A 16,298-nucleotide genomic window follows, 5' to 3' on the forward strand; every position below is an offset into this window, starting at 1 on the left:
TGCAAGAGGTTCCACGAGTACATGTATGGACGAAAAGTGATTGTGGAGTCAGACCACAAGCCTCTGGAGGCAATACTAAAAAAGCCACTGGCAGCAGCACCACCCCGGCTGCAACGGATGATCCTGGCGCTCCAAAAATACGACATCCAAATCATCCACCGCCCCGGTAAGGACATACCGGTGGCCGACACACTGTCACGCAAGTCAATAGAACACCACGACAGTGACCTACAGGAAGGGATGGAGGCCCAAGTGCACACAGTCCTCAGCAACATCCCTGTGAGCGACACAAGACTCACAGAAATCAAGCAGGAAACAGCGCAAGATCCACAGCTCACCGCACTCAGACGAGCCACACTCACTGGCTGGCCAGACACAAAGAAAAAGTGCCCGCCCAGCATCCAGGAATACTGGAACCACAGAGCAGAAATCTCAGAAATGGACGGTATCCTGTTCAAAGGTGAGAGAATCATTGTCCCCCAAAAGCTTCGCAAGGACATGATACAGCGCATCCATGCCAGCCACCTTGGCGTGGAAAAAAGCAAATGCCGAGCAAGAGACTTACTGTTCTGGCCTGGCATGGGGAAACAGATCGAGGATGCGGTAGCAGACTGCAGCATATGCCAAGAACGGCGCAGCGCAAATGCAAAGGAACCAATGATGTCACACGCCATACCCGAGCGGCCGTGGCAAGTGATAGGCACAGACCTATTCACATGGAACTCACAGGACTTCATAGTCACTGTGGACTACTACTCCAGATTCTTCGAGCTAGAAAGACTTTACAGCTGCACCTCATCTGCCGTCATCATGAAGCTGAAAGCAGCAATGGCTCGACACGGAATCCCCGAGACTATCATCAGCGACAACGGTCCGTGCTACAGCTCTGGTGAGTTCCGCAACTTCTCACAGACATGGGGTTTCTCACACACCACCACAAGCCCCCACTACCCACAGAGCAACGGCCTCTCCGAGAAGACTGTCCAGACGGCCAAACGCATCCTGGACAAAGCCAAAGCTGAGAACAAAGACCCCTACATGAGCTTACTGGAGTATCGCAACACACCGGTGGACAACCTGAAATCACCGGCACAGCTACTGATGAGTCGGAGGCTGCGGTCCATTCTCCCATCAACAGCAAAACACCTGCAGCCACAGATCGCCAGTCAGGAGGATGTTCACAAAAGGAGAGAGGTATGTCAACAGCGCCAGCAGGCATACTACAACCGAACAGCCAAACCTCTGCCCCACCTGCCCGCAGGCACACCAATCCGCTTCCGGCAGGAGGATGGATCCTGGAGACCTGCAACTGTGGAAAGACCAGCGAACACAGACAGGAGCTACCACATCCAAACCAAAGAAGGTCAGATCTACCAACGCAACCGTCAACACCTGCGACAAAGCAGAGTGAACACTCACACTACGCACACACACACTTCACAGCAGACTGTTACCAGCGCTAACAACAACACACAAGCCCATCAGCAAGAGCATGCTGAACCTCCAGACACGAACAATCAGCGACAACCAGACACACAGCCTGGTTACACCACGAGGTCAGGTCGCACGATCAAACCAAGACAAATCCTTGACTTATGAATGTTAAAAAAAGAGAATTTTACACCAACCTGTACTATACCTGCTATGTTTTGAAAAGAAATATTTACAGCGTTCACTTACCTTGTGTACCTACCTGCTGTTTGCAGTTACCAGTAATGAAATGAAAAAAAAAGATGAAATGTTATTACGGTGTCACATTTAGACAGTGAAGGAAATGTTTTACACTACTTTGTTGCAGTCCAGTTATATAAGAGTTCCACTTTCATATTCTTTCTTATTAAGATTGTATTCGCTTATAAACGTGCTCAACGTGGTCTGTATCTCTGCAGAGAAAGCAGCACTTTTCAGAAAAAGGGAGATGTAATATTTGCTAGTAATATTTGATTTGCTAATGTCCCTTACGGCTTTCCGTAGCGCCACAACAAAGTCACGTGATGTACGTAACAACGTCAGTCGGAATCCGGTCGGTGAATAAACACCCAGCACGAGAGAAGTCGTCCTTGCTTTATTAATGTTATAAGTTAACATAGCCAGAGGGCACAGATCATTACAAAAGGAACCCACCTTCGTCTGAGCCTAGCAGCGACAGCATATTGTCCATGAGATCCACAGCCGTCCCGTCGCCCAAACCGGATAGGGAAATGATTCTATCTGCCCTCTCTGCGGCAGATAGACTGTACCTCCGGAGCAGAAGATGTTTGAGGGCGACGTATTTATCGTATTGCGGAGGGGCGCGCAACAGTTGCATGGCCCGGTGTGTGGACTGCTGGTCCAGCGCAGCGACGACCAAATAGTATCTGGAGTCGTCCGCGGAGATTCCACGCAGGTGGAACAGCGCCTCGACATGCTGGAACCACGAGGCCGGGTCGCTCTGCCAGAACTCTGGGAGTTTCACAGCCGCGGCGAGAACGGCCGGCTGTGAGAGTTGGGGCGGCGTGGCCGAAGTGGATTCACACACGTCTTCCGCTCCAAACATGTTCAATTCGGGGTCACCAATGTGGCAGGAATGAGGAAAAACACATGAGACCAAGGCGAGTTTGATGTTTATTCCTCAACTCCAAAAACCAACTGCACCAGGAACAACCCTGCCCCGGCGAGCCCGGGAACGTAAACCACGCCCCCAGCTCACAGTCCTGCTGGGTGAGAGGCATAGCCCCTAGTGTCCGCCACAATATGCATAAAACATTTCGTTGCCACTACAGTATTAATATTCTTGGATATGAGAGTGCCTTATATTTAATCTGAGATCGACTTGTTTTGGGTGAATGGTTCATTGCCCCTATAGGTATGAATGTGTGTGTGTGTGTGTGTGTGCCTGTTCAGTGTGTCATAGAGTGTCTCCCCGCCTGCCACCCAGTGACTGCTGGGATAGGCTCCAGCATCGCCGCGACCCTGAGAGCAGGATAAGCCGTTCGGATAATGGATGGATGGATGGAGTGGATGGGTGGTTCATTGCTTGATTGGTAATGCCTAGGATTGCCACAGGGGGAAGCATACGTCCATTTCACGCCGCGGCCATCTTGGATTTAAAAAAAACCAAGTGGTAGGAACTTAGCCACGTCCCCTTACTCAATCGGAAATCAATGCAGCCAGGGCCAGCAGCAAACATGGTTTAGACTACCAACCTCGAGCACCTACCGTCATTTACCACACATGACATCGAAAAATGAGCAGAGAAGGGGCGTCGGATCCCAAGGGATGTACTGCTAAAAGGATATAGCAATTGGATAGAGGGCTACATCTTTGATATTGAAGATAAGTTACCTAGCTAGCGTTTGTTATGGTTGTGTTGACAACGTTATCAGGATAGCCGATGTGACACCTTCCGATCCAACACTTTCAGCTGTAGCTTGTTAAGTTACTAAGTTAAGGTACACTGTATTTGTTGATAAACTTGCTAACCTTTTGTGCCGTCATACGATTTTACAGTCAGGCAGAGTGAGACAGGCATTGCTGTCAGGGCGAGGGCATATCGCTCAATGAGGAAGAACGAGCCGCCTTACCATGTGCAGGTAGTAGGTTAGTAGCCAGGCAAAGTTCAGACATACCTTTAGGAGAACACATCCATGATGTTTGGTAACACTATGATCTAGTGCTTCCTACATGCACACTATTTTTTTCCCAAGTCCTTGTTAACCCAAACAACATTCTGTCAACATTCAACATGCTTTTAGTTTGAGGATAATAATTAAAGCCTATTCATGACTTCATCCATGATTCTTTCTCTGTTACCAGGTCGATTTTCCATCAGAGGGCGCATTCTTCGGGCAGTCGACATGCAATTGCAAAGCAGGACAGGGCCACTGCAACCATCAGATAGGGTTGTTGTACGTACTTGCACATTACATCAAAAAAGGTTACAAAGCTGTGCCACCCACAGTCAGCAAGATCTCGCTGCCACAGACATGGCATGCTCCATCTCGGGCCTTGGGCTTTACACCACAACCTGTGAATACACTCAAAAGTATGCAAATTGAAGCCACCCACAGATAAGATGCCCCCAAATAAGTACAAAAGAAGTAGTAACAGCCAGATGTTAAAGGTACTGCAGGCATCGAGCAGACACCCAGCAAAAAAGGTTGAAACTAAATATGGAGACCTGCCCCTTGGCTCAGTATTGACCTACCAAACACTTAACCTGCCCACCACTAGTGATGACCCCCACTCCCATTTCCACTGCCACCACAACCATCAAACTATGCCACAGCTCTCAACAGGAATGAGAGCATCTATTACGGTGGCATGGCTGTCACCCACCCTGATGCTGAGGCACTGGAGGTCGAGACAAGGGGGCAGAGCACAAGTAAGACCTGGCTCTGTGTCCGCGCCCAGCGTCTGACATCATCAGACTTCAAGAGCATAGTCTCAAGGTAAGACTGGACCAATGGCTATATATTTCACAACAAATTTCAGTACCCTGTAGTGAATAAAACATCTAATACATATGTTGTGATGTATACATTCTGAAGTTCCTTTACCCCTCTGCCCCCAATATCTCAAGGGTGGCAGACTTCCGAGATTCTGGCAGCCAGAATGCAGAGACCGAAGAGGACTGTGCAGACACAGGCCATGATGAGAGGAATTGAGTTGGAGCCCGTTGCAGCTATACAGTATGAGGAAGTAACTGGACACTCGGTCTCCACTTGCGGTTTCGCGATTAACCCCAACGCCCCACATTTGGGTGCCTCCCCTGACCGAAAGGTGGTGGATGACTCCGATCAGCTTCAGGGACTGCTGGAAATCAAGTGTCCTGATGTGGACAGCTTTGTGGAGTGCAAGTACCTTTCTCTAAGACCAGATGGATCTTTTGCTCTCAAACACAGCCATGGCTACTACAATCAGATGATGGGACAAATGGGAATCACAGGGATGATGTGGTGTGACTTTTTTGTGAAGTGCTGAGATGACTACCACCTGGAGCAAATCTACTTTGATGCGGAGGAATGGGAAAATATGAAAACTAAGCTGGATCTTTTCTTTTTCGAGTACTTTCTGCCTCTCATGTGCCAGTGAGGAGAAACACACACACAGGGCTGTATTCAAAGCTGTTTAATCACAATAAAATAAAAAATAAGATAAATTTCATTTTTATACTGTAAATTCAATATTTATACATTAGACTGTCCCATCTACAATATTTTCATTCTTTGTCCTTTAACTTCAACAAAACTGTTGGTTCATTTTAAACTAAAATATGTTCGGTCAACTGTCATTCTGTTGTAGCAACAAACTGGAACTCGCTACCAACTCAAATCATCAATTGTTTACTAAACTAAGATAGTGATTGCTCATCTCAAGGTGTGGGCTAAAAAATGGGACTGTACTGAAATGAAGTTAAATATGTTTCAATCTATCTAAGGTTTGTGTGCACTATTTTCTTGTCAGCTGAATTTAACAAAGGTTTAAAACAGTGGTCCCTGAAAATTTGTTAGGAGAGCACACACAGTCCACAGTTGGTTGACTGTTCCACTTAGTGAAAGGGGTATGACTCCATCAAAAATGTGGTACTCCTTTATGCATCTTATTGACCGTTCGACGTGTATTCTCAAGCCAGCAATACTCTGTGTCTGTGAGCTCATCACAGCTAAACTGTCCACTTGGGCCTAAAAATGCAGGGATGACAAGTTTTACATCTATTTCATCGAGCAGGTCTTTGATAAGGAAGCCCTTATCGGCCATGACCTCATCACCTGACTCTAAGAGGTCCAGAACACCTGACATCTTAGTTATCTCCTTATCAGAAATACATCCTGTGTAAGGTTACTTACCAGGCTAACTGACCCTGAGGGAGTGATCCCAATTAGGGATTTCAGTGTAGTGTTACTTTTATAATGGGAGTATGTCATGGTGTTCAAAACCTTCGAACTAGCTGTCTCGATGCAGATCTCTGTGCAGTCTAGTATCACTCTTTTGTTTGGGTAGAATTCCCTGAATACCGGTGGCATTAGCTCGTCTACTGCTGCTCTACTAGGCCATATTGGGAGGGTCCCTAACATAAAGAGCAAATAGTTGGCCCACGTCGTACAGTTCCTGCTGACTGTGGCCGGCGACACATTGAATCGTACAGATAAATCCAGAGCAAAAAAGCCCTGCCTCACACGGCACAAGAACAGGAAAAGCTGATCAATCAGCGATAAATGCTCTGCATGGAAGCCAGACACAGAAATGTGTTCTAGGTTATGGCTGTTCCTTTGCATTTGAGTCCATCGCACCATGGACTCTGCAGTAGGCTGTAAAGCTAGGAAGAGTTCTTTGAGGGTGTGGTAATCCTTAAAACCAGTGTAAAACCTGATCAGATTGGGCGCACACTGGAAGCGTTCTAGACCAAAACGCTCACTTTTCAGCTTTTTATTTTCGTCCTCCAGGAAAGCGATGCGTTTCTTTACTGCGTCAAGCTGGTATTCCACAGAAAGGGGCTTCACGTCGTAGTCATGATCAGGTAGAGTCGCCCAAACCTCACTGGACACATGAGGATATGTCATACATGTGGGAAACAATATAAATCCACACATTTTCCTGTTATCAAGATGATGTGTCAGAACAGAGCTATCCACTATTGAAAGATTAGTGAATATATATATATATATATATATATATATATACACACATACAATGCAGTAATCTACATGTTTGAAAAATTGTATTATACATGCAACCTCTGCAGCTCAATGCATACAGTAGGCCTACATGTACATAATGTCTGTTGCAATAATAGCAGGAGGAGTAAACATATAGCCATATGGCATCTTAATGTGGAATTTAGTTGTAAACATGAGTGCACAACTGTAAACGTTACTCACTCATCTGCTGACTTGGGTGTCACCTCCCCAGCAGGTTGACCACCACGAACAGGAACCCTAAAAATACAAGCTATTAATGGCAGGTATTATGTTTCATTTCATCAACATCCTAAAATCATTTTCATGACAACATCCAGCTAACGTTATTATAGCTCTGCATGACCTACCGTGATGTCTGTCTGCTAGTAAAGTTAGTAAACTTAGCTACCTCCTCGGCGTTGGTTGATTTGACCATGGTTAAAATGGTCGGTAGAGTTCCGGGTTTCAGTTTTGTCTGCCCAAGAAACGTCTTGCGAAAACAGTCCTCGGTGAAGTGCTTTGAGCACACCCTGGTGTTGTCTGTGATATATAATGAAAAATGATATCTGACGTTACTGTCAGCAACATGTTAACTGTTATGGTTGTAGTTAGACCAGAAAGCTAGCTAACAACGTTGCTAGGGAGCTAGCTAGCTAGCTATCCAGTCAGCTAGCTAGGTAAAGGTGAAGGTATTGGTAGTTACCTGAAAATGTGGCCCTGTATCCCTCTTAATTTTCACCACCCATGCCTTACGGGTGTGCAGGCGTTTGGGGAAGCGGTGAAACGTCAAGGATTTATCTCTTTCCCTTCTTTGATAGGAGTTGCAGGATGGTACACAGCAGTACGACATGTTGCTTCCAGCAGTGTTTTCTGTGAAGGGGGCGTGGCTAAATTCCCATCGCTTGGTTTTTTTAAAATCCAAGATGGCCGTGGCGTAAAATGGGCGTATACGCTGAAGGCAAAGCAACGCGTCCGCCTCTTTCTCTTTAACGTTCCCCTTTTAAGGTAATTTATCCTAGCTATGCCACCGTTCATGTGACTGTATCAAGTAAGCAATGGTTACACTTTATATATTATTGTATTTAGAAATCACGTCAGGACACAGCGCTGTCGCTCAACACAACCTCTCCGTGGCATTCTTTATTTAGACTGACACAGCATCAAAGGCAGACCCGATCAAACAACCCAGAGCCCGCAGGCATCACCAATCGATCCCAGCACAATAGAACAGCACCAAATCAAATGCAGCACTGTCGATGTGTGCAGACATAACATCCCCCCCCCCCCCCGGCAGGATTTCAAACATGAAAGGTTGACACAAAGTCCTCTAGGTGGCCAGGGTGTAAACGTGTGCGAACAGGTCGCGGGGCGGCCTGAGGCTGGGCAGGCCGAGGTGGGGAGGGAGAAGGCAGGGGAAGCTGAGGCCCAGGAATGTCTGGGGCCCGTGTAGGAGCTGCATGAAGCCCCGGGGCATCTCGCCATGCTGAGGGAATGGCTAAAGTTGTGTCACCAGCTGTGTGTGGCGGAGCTGACACCTTCCGTAGACGACTGGAGTGCCACCGAGTGCCATCGCTGAGGAGGTAAGTGGCTGGGCCCAGCTGACGGGTGACTTGGAGAGGAGAGGACCAGTATGAAGCCATTTTATTGTCCCTGTGGGGCCTGCGGACCCTGACCCAGTCTGACACATTGATGTCTGGCACCCTGGTTCGTTTTGACTGGTCAAACCGTTGCTTCATCCGTGTCTGCTGACGAGTGACTGAGGCTCTGACCCCAGAGGGAGGTGCCTGGGGTGTGGAGGGGCGGAGCCTGTCAAGGGGCATGCACAGTTCCCGACCTAGCATGAGAGAGGCTGGGGAGACGCCTGTGGTCGAGTGCTGTGTGGTCCGATAGTGCAGCAGAGTGTGACGGATGGCCTGCGTGAAAGAGCACCCTTGGGCCATGTGTGCTCTGAGGCCGTTCTTCAGTGACTGGTGAAAACGTTCAACGCCGCCATTGGCCTCGGGGTGGTAGTACGCAGTGCGTATATGACGGATGCCCTTGCTTTCGAGATAAGCAGTGAACTCAGCAGAGACCAGCTGAGGGCCGTTGTCAGTGGTGATGGTCTTTAGGAGGCCCCAGCGAGAGAAAAGAGAGTCCAGGAAGTCGATGATGATCTGTGAGGTCACAGTGCCAGAAGTGGTGAGTTCAGGCCATTTTGAGTGTAGATCGTAGGCAACCACCATGAAGCGTTGGTGGTGGGGAACTCCATGGATCTCACCACAAATGTCCAACTGCAGGTGTTCCCAGGGCTGAGAGGGCCAGGCGAGAGGTTGCAGGGGTGGGGGAGCCTGGTGGCCAGTCTTGCCACTCACAAGGCAGGCAGAACAGTCCTTCACCAGAGCCTCAATATCTCTGTCTATCCCCGGCCACCACACCAGGTCTCGGCAGCGCTGTTTCAGTTTCACAATGCCCAGGTGGCCTTCATGTGCCATATTCAAAACACGTGCATGGAGAGCAGCTGGGACCACTGTGCAAAACCCACGTGCCAGGCAGGTGTCGTTCCAGCAGGAGAGCTCCTGTCTGACTGGGGCGAACGCAGCCAGCTCCTCTGGGACCTTGTGAGGCCAGCCGTTCTGGATGTAGGTGCGGAGCTGGGAGAGGACAGGGTCCTGTTCGGAGGCTGCCCTCAGCTCCTGCAGAGAGACAGTGGCCTGAGGGGTGTGTGTAGCATTTGGACAATGTCCTTTTCCACACAGTCAGTGTCCGTCTGTGGAGCTGGGGTGGAGACAGAGCGAGAGAGCAGGTCGGCGACAACATTGTCTCTGCCTGGGGTGAACTGTAGGCTGAAGTTGTACTGGCGGAGGCGGTCAGACCAGCGGTGAAGCCTCAGGGGTTTGTGGCCTGTCCCAGATGTGGACAGCAGCGCTGTCAGGGCCTGGTGATCTGTCCTGAGGGTGAAGGAGCGGCCATAGAGGTAGAGGTGCCACCTTTCACAAGCCCAGATACAGGCTAACGCCTCACGCTCACCCACGGAGTACCGCTGCTCGGTCAGGTTGAGGGCACGGGAGGCGAAGGCGATGGGCTTCTCCACACCGTTCGGGGTTTGAGACAGCACAGCCCCTATCGCTGTGGCTGATGCGTCACAGGTCACAAAGGTGGAGCTGGAGATGTCGAAGTGAGCCAACACTGGTGGTGAAGTCAGTTGAGTCTTGAGATCACGCACAGCGTCACAGCATGCCTTTGACCACACCCATGGCTCGTCCTTACGCAGCAGCTGGCGCAGGGGGGCTGTGGTCGCAGAGTACTGGGGAAGAAACCTCAGGTAGTAACTTGTCATACCCAGGAAGGAGGCGACCTGGGCGGCCGAGCTGGGCTCAGGGATGGCCTGAATGGAATCCACGTTGGATTGTAGTGGAGTTACACCGCTCGCTGACAGCCGGAACCCCACGAACTCGATGGCTGGCACAGAGAGGACACATTTCTCAGCATTGAGAGTTAGCTTGTGCTTGGGCAGGGCTGCGAAGACCATGTTGAGGCGCTTGTCGTGGATTTCACTGGTGGGCCCGTGTACCACTATATCGTCCAGATAAATGGCCACGCCCAGTATGCCAGCCAGCACGGAGACCATGATTTTCTGGAAGCAGCTAGGGGCGGAGCTGAGACCGAAAGGCCTCCTGGTGTAGCGAAACACTCCTGCATGTGTCACAAAGGCTGTGAGGTTTCGGCTGCTGGGGTGGAGGGGCACCTGTAAGTACCCCTGTCTGAGGTCGAGCTTGGAGAACACCTCAGAGCCATAGAACTGAGCAATGAGTTCTTCTGAGGTGGGCAGTGGATACTTATCAGGGACCACTGCCTTATTTACTGCACGTAGATCGACGCAGACACGCAGGCCCCCCGACTTCTTCTTAGCCACCACGAGGTTTGAGACCCAAGGTGACGCGTCCACCAGTTCAATGATGCCAGCTTCCAGCAGTTGTTGCAGCTCGGCGGAGACCCCATCACGGAGAGCCAACGGGATGCGGCGCAGTGGTTGGATGACAGATTTCACAGCAGGGTTGAGGAGAGGTTGATGGGCGAAGGCGGAGAGGCAGCCCAGCCCCATAAACAGCGATGGCCACTTCTGCTGCCAAGGTGTGGCAACAGTCAGGATTGCTGCCCCCCTTGTGTCTAAGAGGGAGAACCCCAGAGCGGAGAACAGGTCCAGGCCCATCAGGTTGGCCCCACGGCGTGCCACATGAAAAACTGCATTGGGCACCAGCTTGGTTCCATAGCGGACAGTCACTTGGAGAGAGCCAACCAGATCGATTTTGCAGTCACCATACCCACAGAGGACAGCTGAGGGTGCGGACAGTGGCAGTGAACCGAAAAATTGACTGTAGGTATCAACATTCAGGAGAGACACACCTGCACTGGTGTCCAACAGCAGGGGGATGCACACATCATTAATGTTGACTGTGCATGATTTGAATGACACTGGCCCAGAGCTCACCTTGTGAATGACGGCGGTTGAAGACTGGGGGGTGTGGCCCTCTGACCCAGCCGGGGAAGATCGACAGACGTTGGCAAAGTGATTGTGCTTACCGCAGCTACGGCATGTCTGGCCACGGGCAGGGCAGTTCTGAGCCCTTGAAACATGAGACCGAGACCCACAGTTACCACAGGACTGTTGAGGGCGGGGCCGAGAACGCCGTCGTTGCAGTTGCAAGACGTCCCCAGTGGAGTCGGCGCCCGCCTCGCTCTGGCTGGGTTGCGTCCCGAGGGGCAGCCGTGAGTAGAGGGAGGAGTCGTTGGCAGCTTGACTGGAGGTGGCCACTTGCTGTGTATTTAGCATAGCAGGACACTCAGCTGCTCCCTCAACCTGTAGTGCGATGGTAATTGCTCTGGACAGCAGCAGATCGTCTTTTTCCAGCAGGAGAGTCTCACGCACCTTTGCGTTGTTGGTGTGTTCGATTAGCTGGTCGCGAACCATCTCGTCCTGAAGCGCGCCAAACTTGCATGAGCTAGCTATAGCCCTCGCAAATTAGCTACGTACTGCCGCACAGACTCACCAGGCAGTTGGTGTCGCTGACGGAATATAAATCGCCGAAGGAGGGCACTCTGTGGAGCAGCGAAATGGGTGCTCATAAGTCCCACAGCTTCGTCAAAGTTTGTGACGTTCCCCAGAGTCCCGAGTACACTATGACCCTCTGCTCCCAAGCAGTGTAGCAACAGAGCCGTCTTCCTATCCTGGCTCACGTCGTCGAGCCCGGAGGCGATGATGTAATTTTCAAAACTATGTAGCCAGCGAGTCCATGGTACCGGAGGCTCGCCAGGTAATGCCAGGAAGGGGGCAGGTGGTGGGAGAGAGATATCAGCCATCCTCGTCGCCAATATTGTATTTAGAAATCAGGTCAGGACACAGCGCTGTCGCTCGACACAACCTCTCCGTGGCATTCTTTATTTAGACTGACACAGCATCAAAGGCAGACCCGATCAAACAACCCAGAGCCCGCAGGCATCACCAATCGATCCCAGCACAATAGAACAGCACCAAATCAAATGCAGCACTGTCGATGTGTGCAGACATAACGTATATGTCTGCTACTTGAGAAAGACGTATTCCATGTGTTTTTATGTTAGCTACTAGCCGAATTCCGCGTGTTTGTATGCCAGCTGTGGAGATCTCGGCAGTGTGCTGCTGGTTTGTTTTCTCTTATCAATGTGGAGTCTAACAGTTAAAGTTAAAATGCATTCCTAAGCAATAAATTGACTAGAAATGTGATCTATGGCTTGTTACATTATAATGTTTTTTTCATGGGAATTAATATATAATGCAAGTTCTGCTAAAAAAAACTATGATCAAAATATGGAGCACTGGAGTTAAAGCCGTCTGAGAGAGAGGTAAAATTTGCTTTTGGGTAAAGACTGTCACAGTTGATTGATTTATTGATTTATTTTGGTTAAAAAGCATATACAAACCTATAGCAATTAGCCGTTCTAGTTAAGACACTATTGTACTGTACTGTACTAGTATTGGAGTGCTACGAATGTGCATTATTGTAAAAATGTTTATTGTCTCTCATTCAAGGCATTGAAGCGAAGGAAAAGCAACGTGTCCGTCTCTTTCTCTTCATTTTCCCATTTTAAGGGTACCACACATGCTGGCGTGTCATCTGAGTTATCAAGCAAGCAGCTTTCCTCTGGTGTTTTGTTGTGTTAGCCTCATAAACACCACAAAATGGCTCAACAGTGGCTTGCAATTTTTTTTCTTCTGTTAACGATGTGTTAGTGGTGTTAATTTCTTAGTTTTTGTTCCTGGTAGGTTTTATTTTCTTAAAAAAAATTATGGTTTCACACAGTGCCTGCTTCATAGAAACAACGCTTAAAACCAATTATGAGAAATGACAGATAAATCATTTAAAGGCCTGGTCACCAGAGGATGCTGGGCATCACATATCATCAGCTACCCAATATGAGCCACTGAGAACTTTAAATGAGAATAGTATGATAAATCTTTCACATAAGCTGAAGTTAATGCCATGTCATGGCTGCTGAGGCGTGGGAATGAGCAGTTAAATGTAGTGGAGACCAGTGCTGTGTGCAGCATGTCATGCTGATGTATTCTACTGTGCTCTGCCCTGCAGCATCATGTATGCCCTGAGGCCACACTGCTCCTATGGCTGGCTGGCTGGATTACTGACTAGATGCTTGGAAGGCTAGCTACCGTCCATCCATCCATCGCCGGGTCGCTGGGAGGCTGGAGGCTAGATATCAATGGATGACTATAGATGGCTGACTGGCTGGATAGCCACCTATTTCGCTGGATGATTGTTGGGAATTCCCTCGATAATTGAATGGGGTTGGATGGCTAGATATGACAGGATGACTGTTTGAATGGCAGGATGACTACTAGCTTATTGACAGAAACGTTTCATCACTCATTTAAGTGACCTCTTCAGTCTAAACTGGCTGCAGGTATCTCCACCTTTATAAACAATACAGTTGCATAATGACGGAAACCAACAATCAATTTCATATGTAAATATGGGCGTGGCCATTAACTAGAGCTACAATGGCCGTGTGTACTATTCACAGAGGATTTGGGAATGGCAGCAATCACAGCATTGTAAAATGGCGACATGTAGCCCCCCCCCCCCCCCGGTTCAGGGATGGTCGTTCTCTCTTAACATAGATGGCCTCTTTGACTCCACTTTCAAACCAGCGTTCCTCCCTATCAAGGACGTGCATATCCTCATCCTTGAAGGAATGGCCACTGGCCTGTAGATGGGTGTAGACTAGCACAACAAAGGAGAGTTAACACATGAGGCCAGGACTCTGCGGTCTACACCCATCTATGGCCACTGGCCACTCTTTCAAGGATGAAGATGTACACATCCTTGATAGGGAAGAACGCTGGTTTGAACGGGGAATCAAAGAGGCCATCTATGTGAAGAGGGAACGACCATCCCTGAACCGAGGGGGGGGGGGGTGCTAAGAGTTCAACTGTCGCCATCTTACAATGCTGTGATTGCAAACATTCCCAAATACTCTGTGGAAAGTACACATGGCCATTGTAACTCTAGTTAACGGTCATGCCCATATGAAACTGATCGTTGGTTTCGGCCGTTATGCCACTGTATTGTTTATAAGGGTGGGGATACCTGCAGTCAGTTGAGACTGAAGTGGTCCCTTAGATGAGTGATGGAACGTTTCTGTCAATAAACGTTGTATCCAGATGAACTGATTCAACTTTCTTTGATTTTCTTAGCTGGATTATTGACCATGCATAAAGACATGATGATTGCTTGGCTGTTGGATGATTGGTTAGATGGCGGAATGGATGGATATGGTTAGATGATTGGCTGACCACCCACTGAACTCTCAGCAGTTTAACTACAGTGTGAAATCGACATGCTCCGCTGATCTGCGGCATTTCCACGTCTTGAAGAAATGCTGTTAACTCATATATTCCCATGATCTTGTAGCTTTACAGGTTTCTAATGTTATGCTACAATGCCTTATGTTTTATGTCCCTTTTTCTGTTTTCATATCGTATCATATTTTCTCCTAGCTGTGGTGCCTCGCTCAAGGGCACTTTAAATGAAGTTGTTGGGCGAAGGGCATTCTCAACACATACAGTTTCATGCATTCCTGGATTTGAATTTGCAACCCCCTGGTCATATTCTCTAACAGACTACCACCTCCACCTGGAATTCTGTCAGGTGTTGAAATTAAAACAAAAACAGTGGATAAGCCAGAGGTGTGACGTTTTTTTATTTTGGATCAGTAGAAAGAAGAATTTGGATCAGTAGAAAGATGGTTATTTTGACCGTTTTGGATTTTCAAAGTTTGTGAAAAAAAAGAAACAGGCCTGCCGCTCACTGAATGGTCCTAAAATTGCATATATTTGCATTAAAATTAGTTTTAGATCAATTGCACAAAAAAAGAAGTTATGATAAGATCTACCTAAAACGACCATGACCGGTCAAAATGACCGCACCTAATTTGCGCATGATCTTGCGCATGATCTTGTGCGTCATGTCACTATTTATGATGTGTGTTGGTCGCATAATTTCCTTCGCGAAGTTCATTGCTCTGTCCTAGAAACACACTAGCGTTCTCCAGTTCAGAGTAATAGTCTAAACTTGATTTCTGATTATTGCCAACATGTCTGGTTACAGACACACCATGATTACCACCGAGGCATTGCAGTATTTACAGGCTGGACAGCGGCGATTTTGAGTTGTTTGAAAAATTATATTAAGGTTGTTAAAATGTTAATTTTGGTGTCAGTCGTTTCTTAACAGACATACTAACATATGCAATGCATTAATATCTCAGTTGGATATTTATCTTGACAGAATATAGAGTTTAAAAACCGTGGGAGGTCATTTTGACTGCCCATGGTCGTTCTAGTAGTTTTTAAGTTCCGGTCGTTGTTTAAGACTGTTTAAATGGTTATTTTCAGTTCTTTTTTTTACATTTCACGTTTTATAGGCCTTGTTACGTTTGTTAGATTAGCAAGATGCGTTTTCCGTTTTGTTTTTGAGGTAATATTTTCACTTTTTCAACTTTGCTATTCAAGTTCAACCATGTCTCTCTGAAGTTTAAATTGTTTAAAAATCGTATTATAGTTGTTAAAATGTTAATATTGGTTTCAGTCGTTTCTCAACAGACATACTAACATATACAATGCATTAATATCTCAATTGGGTACTTGTCTTGACAGAATATAGAATTTAAAGACCGGTGGTCATTTTGACCGCCCATGGTCATATTAGGGAGGAATGGAATCCTGGTTGTTCCAGTGTTAATAGCTCCATCCCAAAGTAATACTTGATTGATCACACTGGACCAAAAAAATTATCCTTTATGTTTATTTGACAATTGCTTTAAAAATACAAATTCTGCCCTGTTAAATTAAAATAGTATCTGGCACCAAAACATCAGCACCATATCCTTCAATTCCTGTAAGTTGCGAGGTAGAGCCACCGTGGATCGGACTTGTTGGTCCAGCACATACCACAGACGCGCAATCGGATTGAGAGCTAGAGAATTTGGAGGCCAGGGCAACAACACCTTGAACACCATTAGTTCCTCAAACTATTCCCGAGCAATTTGTGCAGTGTGGCAGGTTGCATCATGTTGCTGACAGAGGCCACAGCCATCAGGTTATACTAT

This window comes from Lampris incognitus, chromosome 4 (assembly GCF_029633865.1).
Source record: "Lampris incognitus isolate fLamInc1 chromosome 4, fLamInc1.hap2, whole genome shotgun sequence".
Lineage (NCBI taxonomy): Eukaryota > Metazoa > Chordata > Actinopteri > Lampriformes > Lampridae > Lampris > Lampris incognitus.